Below are 10020 nucleotides of genomic sequence, written 5' to 3'. Positions count from 1 at the left end.
GGGACCAGGGGCGGGAACTTCTATCTATATAAGTGGTTGGTGCGACCACTTTCCTTCCCAACTGAAGCCAGAAGACCGAACTTGACAGAGCAGATTAGGGTCCCCGGGTTCCCTGGGGCGCCTCTGCCCGGGGTTGCCTCAGTCCTGCTGAATATCACAATGGAGCTGTTTGTTTCACCACCACATCCCAAATTGGGGATTCCTGTTGGCGTTCAACTGGCACCTATGACCATAGGTTGACTAACATAAAGGACCCAAAATTTGGACTGAAGGGGCTGGGGCAGCGATTACCAGGAATTTACATTTGTCACAAGTTCCTCTGGTGATTCTGGCGCATACTGAAGTTTGAGAGTCTCTCCCATGGTCCTCTGATTCATTTTTATTTATTTTTGCCTACAAGCCTTCACTTTGATCTGGAACACTTTACCAACTCTAGCACTGCTCAGAAGCTTTCCACTGAACAGAAAGCCATTTGAGACTGAATAAAGTCTGAACTGAGCCAGGTTTACAAGGCACACCCTATGTTGGCCTCATTCCCACATTCCCGTCTCATTTCCCACGCCTGTTCACTCCTCCGAGTCTTTTCTCACAAGGTGCCTTCTCTTAGGAAACTCGTCCAATCTCCATCTAACTCAATATGTTGCATTCAGAAGAGGAGGAATATTCTCTAACTAGGTTTTTGTTCAATTTTTGGTGGCCTTTGAAATGCTAGTAAAATGGCCTTGTTAAATGGCAGGCAGCCAAACTCTCCCTAGTGCTAATCCCAAGGGTAGGTTCTGAAGTCCAATTCCCCCTGCTCCCCCTCAGCTGAAAACACTCCTAAGCCACTTCCTTTTGTCCAGTTTTAATACACTTAGGAATGTTGTAATGCCCTTAATATTAGTCTCAGTGTGAAAAGGCAAGCAGGAAGTCCTTCCTTCTAGCCACAGGTGGTCTTCCTGGGCACTTCTCTGGTTTGCAGGCTTGTCATCCTCTCCCAAACTTTTCTCTGATTTCACTCTCTACTCTCTTCTTGGCAATCTCGTCCCTTCCCCAAGCTACACTGAGGACTCACAAGTATATCTGCACCTCAGACCTCTCCACTGAGCTGCAGATGCACGGACCCAGCAGCCCACTTGGCCCAGATGCTTCAGACACAATCAGAATCCTTACAGCTGCACACACCAGAAAATACGGCTTGGACTAGCTTACATGGCAGAGGGATTGCTCCACTGGTAGGACAGGCCCCAGGGGTGGACACCTAGCCCTGGGCACTGCTTTACTTGCTGTCCCTGGAACTGCTTTTCCAGGCTGGTAGCAAGATGGCTCCTGCCATTCCAGGCACACCCAGATCTGGCAACATCTCGTAAAACAAAAAGACCTTTTCGTCGCAATGGTCACTGTCAAAGAGCAAGAGGACCTTTCCCAGCAGCTCTCTAGAAGCAATAGGCATGTTTCAGTGACCAGAAGTGAGTCACAAGGCCTCTGCCCACAATCAATCAAGGGCATGCAGAATGAGTCTGCCATGATTGACTCGGGCCAATCAAGACTTACCCTGGGTCTCTGGACTTTAAGCAGAGGAGTGGCACGATCAGATTTGTATTTGGGAATGGCCACTTCGTATGGAGGACAGGTTGTAGGGCTACGAGAGTAGGAGAGCTTTTGGGAAACCACTGCAATAGTTCAGCAAGAGATGACTGCACAAATTTGACAGTGGGGGTGGAGAAGTGAATGACTTCTGGAGACAGTGAAGAGGTGGAGTGGACAGGACTTGGCCATGGGTTAGATGTAAGATGTCATGGATGACACCTAGATTTTTGGCTTCAGTTACTGGATGAATGATGCCATTCACTGAGATGACAAACAGTAAACCATACTGGTTATGGGAGGGTGGGAGAAGGGAACTAGTTGTTTTGAATAGGTGATGTTTGGGGTGTTTCTGTAAGTGCTGTTGCTTGTGTCCTGGTCACCCGTTTACCTCTCCTTCATTGCTGATAGAGCCTTGAGTAGTAGTAGTTGTTGTTGTTGAGGGGTCCAACCCTTCAATGGTTCCCTGTCACTCTTAGATCAAAGATCAAACTCTTTACCGTGGCTGTGGGCCCAGCACAGCAGGGCGAACACCTGTCTAGCCCCACCTGTCCCAGGCTCAGGCGACTCGTACTCTTAATTCCTTGGAGGCATGACACTCTCCCATCCTGCCCCACCACTACAGGGGTCTTTGCACTGGATGTTTCCTTTGCCTGAAACATTCTCCCCACCTCAGCTCAAACACCACTTCCCAGAGCCATTTAGTTTAGTTGGGAGAGAGCCATGTCTTTCTCCCACACATCACTGTACACTCCATGAGGCAGGAACCGTGTCCATTTTGCTCACGGTGGCTCCCCATCATCCGGCCCAACGCCTGGATGTAATAGGTATATCATGAATATTTGACAAAGGAAAGACAAAAGTAATTTAAAATACTTTTAAAACATCTATCAACATGCATGCCCCTAGCTCTGCACCAAGAAAGTAGCTCATTATGAAAATGAGGGTGATCAATTCAAAGGGAAGCGAGGAGGCGGCCTTGACTAAAATATAAAGTACCAAGAAAGCAAGCCAACTGATCCTAAGCCTTGCCTATAAAACATTTTCAGTCGCTTCATGTTACATTCATTATTCTAAAGTTTCAGAGCATGTGTGATATGTGTGATATTTGTGTTTAAAGGTTAATTCTTCTTGCTTTGGGACGTAACAGATACATGATCTCTGAGTACTCAGGATGCTGGCTCATGTTCCAGTCACCAAAAGAGTCACTGAATCCATTTGTCTTTCGGTTTCTGGAACATCAGTTGTACAGAGCAGATCACGGATTTACTGCTATAGGGGGCCCTTCACAGAAGGAAGGGGCAAAGTAACGGTTAGGTGGAATGTGCATGTATTTCAGATACGTGCACACACAGGCCAGTATGTTCACCTCAGTCCACTTGCCCCTAAACCCTTTTGTGAAAGGAAGAGTCCCAGGTCGTGTGTGGTCCTATTCTCGATACGTGAGGTGATCATACAGCTATGCATCTATTTTAATGTCAGAAAAAATAACATATCAAAACCATGACCTTATGGACAGTAATGTTTAGGATGAGACCACTGTAGGCGTGTAAGCTGTCCTAAGTGAATGGATTTAAGGGAGGATCTTAAGTAATAATCCTGCAGTTGATAGTAGTCCTCAGACATGGCAGCAATCGCGAGCTTTTGACAGTGATCGAAGATGAGAAACACTGTTGGGAGGATGTGTGGCTTCTGTCTCCATCCTCACTGACCGTCACGTTCTTACTCAGCATCACAATGTGCTCCCCCTTTTTGGCTGCACCACGTTTCCCCCCATTCTAGTTCCTGTGACCCCCTGACCCTGAGTAAATTGGCAAGTGGATGAATGGATACTTGGATGATGGATGAATTTTACAGAATGCGGCATTTCAGTTCTAAGAGTAGCGGGTGGACGAACCGTGAATATTTATGCCACAAGGAAAAGCAAACAGTGTACAACGCTGCAGCTCGTAGAGAGAACCGATTTCCTTTTATAATCAAACCGCTCTGAACGTGGCAGGACGCTGCAGGCCACCGCCCACTGCCTTGGCATGCCAACACCCGCACCGCCAGCCACAGGAGCAGCCGTCTCTTTGATTGGTGTTATCTTTGCCAAACCACCCCACTCTGAGGTTTCAGGGCTTTTAAGAGATGATAAAGGCTTAAGGTTAGTTTTAGCTAGAGTGGCAGATTCAGAGAAAGAAAACCAAAGAGAGAGCCAGAGAGAGGGAGGGAAAATGCAGCCTTCACCCACTGATAAATCAGTCGGGGTTCGCTGTGGTCGGGGCACTGTCCACACGGAGACGCCTTCTTACAACAGGCAAATAGTGGTTCGTGAAAGACAAGGTGTCTCAGCGATTTTGAAAGTCTGCCACGCAAAGCAGATGACATGCTGACTCATTCATTCCAACTTTTCAATATGAAATTCAGTCATTTGGGAAAGTAAAGTACAATGGCCATCTTATACTCACCACCTGGAGTCAACAATGCGTAATGGTTTTCCCATATTTCCTTTTCCTGTTTTCCCCTCCCGAGTCATTTAAAAATAAGCTGCAGTCATCATCGCCTTCTCTCCTAAATACTTCGGCGTGCATCTCCTAAGGGCAAGGACATTCCCCTGGGACCACAGTGCCATGACCACACTGGAGAAAACTAATTCCTACCCACTGCGGGCCCACAGGTACTCAAACTGTCCTAGTGGTCACATATCATAAAAAGCTTTTATGGTTATTCCTTTCCTAAGCCAGGATCCAATCAAGATTCACTGACTGTGTTTGGTTGTCTCTAACCCATTTATTCTAGAACAGCCCCCGCCCCATGGACTATCTGAACAGACCAGGATATTTCACATTCTGGATTTAGCTCCATTCTCTATCCCTGCCTTTCTTGTAACCTGTAAGGCCTGTAAAGTGAAGGTGTGAGCGGATTCAGCATTTCTGGCAGGGGAGCTTCCCGGGAAGGAGCTTGTTATGACTCCTTGCACTGCTGCTCCTGGTGACTGTGCGTGAGCAGTTAAAACCAGAAACATGCCCTGTGCCGGCACAAGTCACCTGAATATTTGCTGCTGTAAACATCAGTAATCTGAGTTTTCAGTGGGGTAACTGGCTATTCCTACTTCCCACTCTGAAGGCTGACTTACTGTCAATGACTCTGACCAGGCCACTTGCTCTCGCGGCCGCTTGCTGGGCACTTAAGGGCGAGTGAAGCCGAATCCAGTTGAAAGAGGAGCGCGGTTCAGGGACACCAGGGGGCGAGCTGTGGCCGCTGTGCCGCAGGTGTCGGTGTGGAAAGCGGCGGAGCCCAAGGACGGTGCTCGCGCATTTCGCCCTTTCCAGCTGCTCCGCCCACCGCAGCCAAGGCCGGGCGCAGGCTCTGCTCAGGGACAGTCAGCGTGAAGAAGGTTCCCTTCTCTCTCCCGACGGAACAAGGTACCAAACATGCCCTAACATCGGGTTCGTGGGAATGTTTGTGTTTTCCCCAGTAACAGGCAGCAGTTTCTCCGGACACCATTATATGGCCCTTTCTCTTTCAATTGAGCCTAAAAGACAAACCCCCTCCTTCCCCCTGTGCCCAGGAGGCTCCAAGCCGGGGAAGGTGCTGGGTATTGAAACTCAAGGGGCGTCAGGGAGGCCTCCTCGTGGGTGGTCGAGTGCCCTCTGGTGGGCAGTGGGAAGAATGCGTGCAGCAAAGCCGAAATTAATTTTCTTAAGTGTTTCTCAGAGAACATTATATGGACATTTTAAACAAGCCCATGCTCTTAAAACAAATCCCGATCTCCATTTGCATTCCTGAAAAAAGTCTCCTAAAAGAATTTCATATTTCCTTTAGACAAAGTGCTTAACAGACTCCAGCAGGGGAGCATCCCCACCAGGGCTCGGGTACACAGAGGAGGAATGGATTCAAGAGAAATATTTTCATTGACCCTTTCACCTAAGGAGACTCAAATACCCGGCAAGGGTCATCTCAGAACCATTCCCCAGGGCTGCCCCACCTAAGAAAGTCATGCCTTTACCTCCAAGCCTCCCACTGGGGTCTGTCTCCCACCTACTATAGCTACATCCCTCCCACCTCCATCAAAACCAGAACTTGGAATCTTCATTCCCTAAAACAGAAATGACTAGTGGCAGTTTAACTCTTCACACACACTAAGCTCAAAGCCTTCAGTTAAAGAGATGAAGCTCTAATGGTGGAGTTTCCGGTGCAGGCCCAGAGCACAGTGCTGGCTCCATCCTGTCGAGGAGATGGCCTGGGGGAAGGAGGGACAGGGAGGGATACAGAGAGGCTGAGGGCTGGCGACGGCTGCACCCCTTCCCCAAGGTGCCACCATCACGTCGTGTAGGGGGGCTGTGGCACTGCCCAGTCATCGGGCCCTCAAATATGCCCGTGTGACTAGAGGTGAGGTTGACCAAGCTTGTGTTAGGTAGAAATGCAGGGGCAGAGGTGTCACCAGGGGGTACCGCACAGGTCCCTCAGAGTTAGCCCGTCACCCGGGGCCGTGTGAGCAGCTTGTCAGCACACGTGTTTACTGTAAGCCCAGAGCCAGTCAGAGCTGCCAGGGCTGCACCCGTCTGCACCGGCCAGCTCCTCCCAGGGAGCAGATTAGCTCCGCAGGCGAGGCGCTCGGGGCTCCGCTGGGAAACCCATCCCCTGGAGGGTGTGGGAGGTGAGCAGCAACCCAAACCACCAGCCGCCCAACACACAGCACTGGCCTGGGGGAGGCCCTGCCTGCCATGTCCCTGCGGGTCCTCACCTGCTCTCCCCTTCTGGAATAGCCACAGTCACTCTCAGCAACTTATGCCAGATGCCCCTCAATAGGAAACTCGGGCTGGCGGTGAGGGAGGGTCACTATTGCTCCCCCAACCAGAAATATCACGCAGCAGTAACTCGAGGTTGCTCACAGGAAAGGAAGGGGGGAGAGGAATTATGTTGCAAAACAGATAATCCCAAATCGCTCATGTGCCTCTACTTCGAGGACCCTAGTGCAAGCCACCACCTCTGACCTCGCACCTGAATGACAGCACCAGCCTCTGCGCTGGGCTCTGGCTTCCCTGCCTTCGTTTAGTCTGATCTTAACATGACGGGTAGATCGAGCACATTAACCTCAAATCAGGCCATGTCACACTCTGCTCGAGCCCTCCCATGGTTTCCCATCTCATGCGGAATAAAGGCCAATAAGATCCCAGTAATCCAGCTGCTGCCACCCCCTCCCCTGTCCCCAGCTCCCTCTCTGACTTCATCCCCTGGCACATCTCCACTCCTCCCTCCACTCTAGCCTCCATGGCCTCTGCTGTTCCAGGAACATTCCAGTCATCCTCCTGCCTCAGGGCCCTTGCACTTTCTGTTCCCTCTACCTGGAATGCTTTTCCCCCAGTTCACTCTCTCACCACTTCGATTTTTCCCCCCAATCAATACATAGTATTGGCTACACTGTGGGCTTTCAGTGCTGATACAAGAAAAGTAGTATGGCTATTTACTTTGTTCTTAAGTGTTGTAAAGAAATCTACCCACGTGAGTTCTGCTAATGCCAAAATACTACCGTTGCCAAAACACAAAGGTTTTTGCAATACTGTATTTCATTTTAAGATGATAAAATGCTTAGCTAGCTGAGACATAATTGTAAATAACTGGATTTGTGTGTGTGTGTGTGTGTGTAGGATTTCATTATATTGGGGAACTAGAAATTGGTATGTTACCAGTAAGATTTCCATCAACACATATGTAGTAAATGTGGTTCTGTGATTTCTTTTTTTATGTTACATGGTTTACACTATTGATGGACAGATAAAAGCTGTGCATATTTAACGTACACAACTTGAGTTTGGAGATAAGCACACACCCGTGAAACCTTCACCGCAACCTACGCCACAAGCATGTCCGTCACCTCCAAATGCTTCCTCCCGAGCTATTTTCAGTCAAGGACACTTAACAGAAGATCTACCCTTTTAGCCAAATTTTAGGTTTACAAATTTATACTTAAAATGATATTGTACCGTTAGCTACAGGTACCGGCTGCACAGCAGATCTTAGGACGTACTCCCCTTGGGTACAGGCTTTGTGCCCTGCGACCAACACCTCCGTCTCCCCTCCTCCAGCCCCTGGCAACCACCATTCTATCTGCTTCTGAGTATGCGTTTGACTGTGTTAGATTCCTCAGGTAAGTGGTGTCAGGGAGTAAATCTCCTTCAGTTCTGGCTTATTTCACTTAGCATAATGCCTGCCAGGGTCCACTGCTCAACCCAGTTCCAAGAGAGCCAGGCCTTCCCATCGGAACCTTCCATTCCTTTCCACTCCCCACCCCCCCTTTGGTTCAAGGGCTGCCATGGGATACACGTGAGTCTAAAGAGCCTCCGCCCTGGAGTTCGGGCTTCTGGCAGAAGTCCTGGGAACAAGAAACTTGTGACTAAGCTGAGAGGGTGTCAGCCCTGGACACCACCTTCAGCAAGACTGAGCTCTTCACGGCCCAGCCGAGCAGCCGAGTCCCTGGCACACCCGCGGGCTGTGCCTAGGGGGTGGGGGGCACGGGCCTCCATCGATTCTGTGCCCTGTCTCTGCCCACCACGTGTTGACAGAGTTCTCTGAGCCAGGGGCACAAGGCAGATGGGCCAGGAGGCAGCATGAACGAGCCCATAACAGACCCAACACTCTGGTGTGCTGTGGGCAGGCCGCACGCCTGCCTGGTTATGTCGCTTCCCAACAACACAGGCCAAAGAACAGCGGCCAAAAAGGCCCCAGGCTGCCGGTTTGCAGCCCCCGGAGAACTGCCCACAGGCTGCCCGCCTATGAGCAACTCTGGGCAATTTCCCCGGCTGTGTATTTGGGGGGTGGAACCGAGAAAACACGCAGGGAACAGTCCTCTCTACATGAGGGATGAATGGACGTACAGCACTGGGCTTCAGAAAGCCGGCCATCCGGGCCGAGAGAGGGGCAGACGCAAGAGGACGTGGCCAGTGCCTGGGCCCCTCCTTGGATGGCCCGGCTGGGCTGTCAAGGGGCGGGAGGTGCCAGAGGTGGGCGGCCACCGTGGCCCCTGGACCTGCCGTGGGAATCCTGCCCTGGTGAGAGCCAGGACGGGGAGCGCATCTCTTCCACTACGAACCACCCCCGCCCGCAGTCCTCGGTTGCCCGGCGGCTCCGCAAGGCCCCGGGGCCCCTCGTCTACTCGGGAGAGGGCTCTGCAAGCCCAGGGCCAGCCAGGTATTCACAGCGCAACTCACAAAGCCGAGGGGCAGCGGCTCAAGAGCGAGGGGCTGACCCGGGGGACAACCTGTTACCGCCTCTCTCCGGCCGCTGGTGGCGGGAGTTAACAGAGCGGGGTGGCGCGGGGCGAGCCCGGGGCGCGGCCTCGGGGTGTCTCCCTGGCCGGGTGGTCTCTACTCACACCCGAGACACCCGCCTGGTGCTGTGAAAAGGCCACATGAGAGGGGTTTCCATCCAACAGTGCGAAAGTCACCCCCTCGTGGTTTGACAGCCACGGGGACCGTGTGAAGGTTCTCCAGTGGCAGCAGGAACCTCCGCTCGGCCCCTCCCCTTTGCAGGCTACACACCCAAGAAGTCCCCTCCCACACCACAGTGGAGGGAATGTCAGGGACGCGTGTCGGAGGAGCAGCCCCCTGAAACAGATGGCGACATCACGCAGGCCCTGGGTCTGGACCCAGAGTCCCTGTGTGCTGACTTGATTAAACCTGGGCGTTAAGACCATCACTCTTCCTTCCTCTCTCAGCGCACTTCCCCAGCCTGACCCCAGTGTCCCACCTTGAGGATCGTCGACCCTGCGCAGCAGCCGGTAGCCGGGTCTGACTGAGGGTCGCGGGGTCTGAGCCCCTGGAGGCTAAAGATAACATCTCAATCTGAATTATGTTTCAGCTCCTGAGCCCCAAGCGGGACGAGCCCTTGGCCACCTGTCCTTGAAACTGGTGCTGGACCCTGGTCCTGGACGTAGGAACCGACCTCGGAGTTGTCCTCAAGACCTGAAGAAATGATTTATTACCCTTATTTCACCCCTCACCAATCAGCTCCCAGCACACCCCGAGCACCTAACCCAGGCTGTCTTGTGATTTCACCTGCAGAATCTGTAACCCACACGCCATGGAGGAGCCGGGTCTCAGAGCACGAGCTCGCCCGTCTCTGGACTGGCCAATTCTAATAAAATCACTGTCTTCACTGCAAACCCTGCTCAGTTTTCTGGTCAGAGCACCCAGGCCGAGGGACTTAGCCCTGGGGCACCTGCCCAGGCCGAGGGACTTAGCCCTGGGGCCCGGGGGCACCTGCCCAGGCCGAGGGTCGCCAGCGGTTCTGCCTGGAATCAACTTTGTGGCTCCACCTACTGCAGGGCGGGGCTCCAGGCACAGGGCTCCGCCTCCCACACGCAGACAGAATGGGTAGGCTGACCTCCTGCTATGGCTCCACCATGTCCACTTTCATGGTGCCCGATGCGTTTCCTGGCACCTCTCACCTCCAGGAGCCCTGAAGAGTTGG

The 10020-nt window shown here is 52.1% G+C and overlaps 1 protein-coding gene across 1 annotated transcript in view; it reads left to right on the top strand.

Annotated features, from left to right (window-relative positions):
• Positions 1 to 9709, top strand: part of RBL2 (RB transcriptional corepressor like 2) — a 62664-nt gene extending 52955 nt beyond the window's left edge. The window contains exon 23 of the mRNA XM_081118966.1: positions 9409 to 9709. The gene's annotated coding sequence lies outside the window, so the exon portion shown is untranslated. The remainder of the gene's footprint in view (positions 1 to 9408) is intronic.
• The last annotated feature ends 311 nt before the right edge of the window (positions 9710 to 10020 follow it).

This window comes from Miniopterus schreibersii, assembly GCF_964146895.1.
Source record: "Miniopterus schreibersii genome assembly, chromosome: 18".
NCBI lineage: Eukaryota > Metazoa > Chordata > Mammalia > Chiroptera > Miniopteridae > Miniopterus > Miniopterus schreibersii.
Note: the sequence above shows the minus strand (reverse complement) of the source record. Positions and strands in the feature narration are given on the sequence as shown.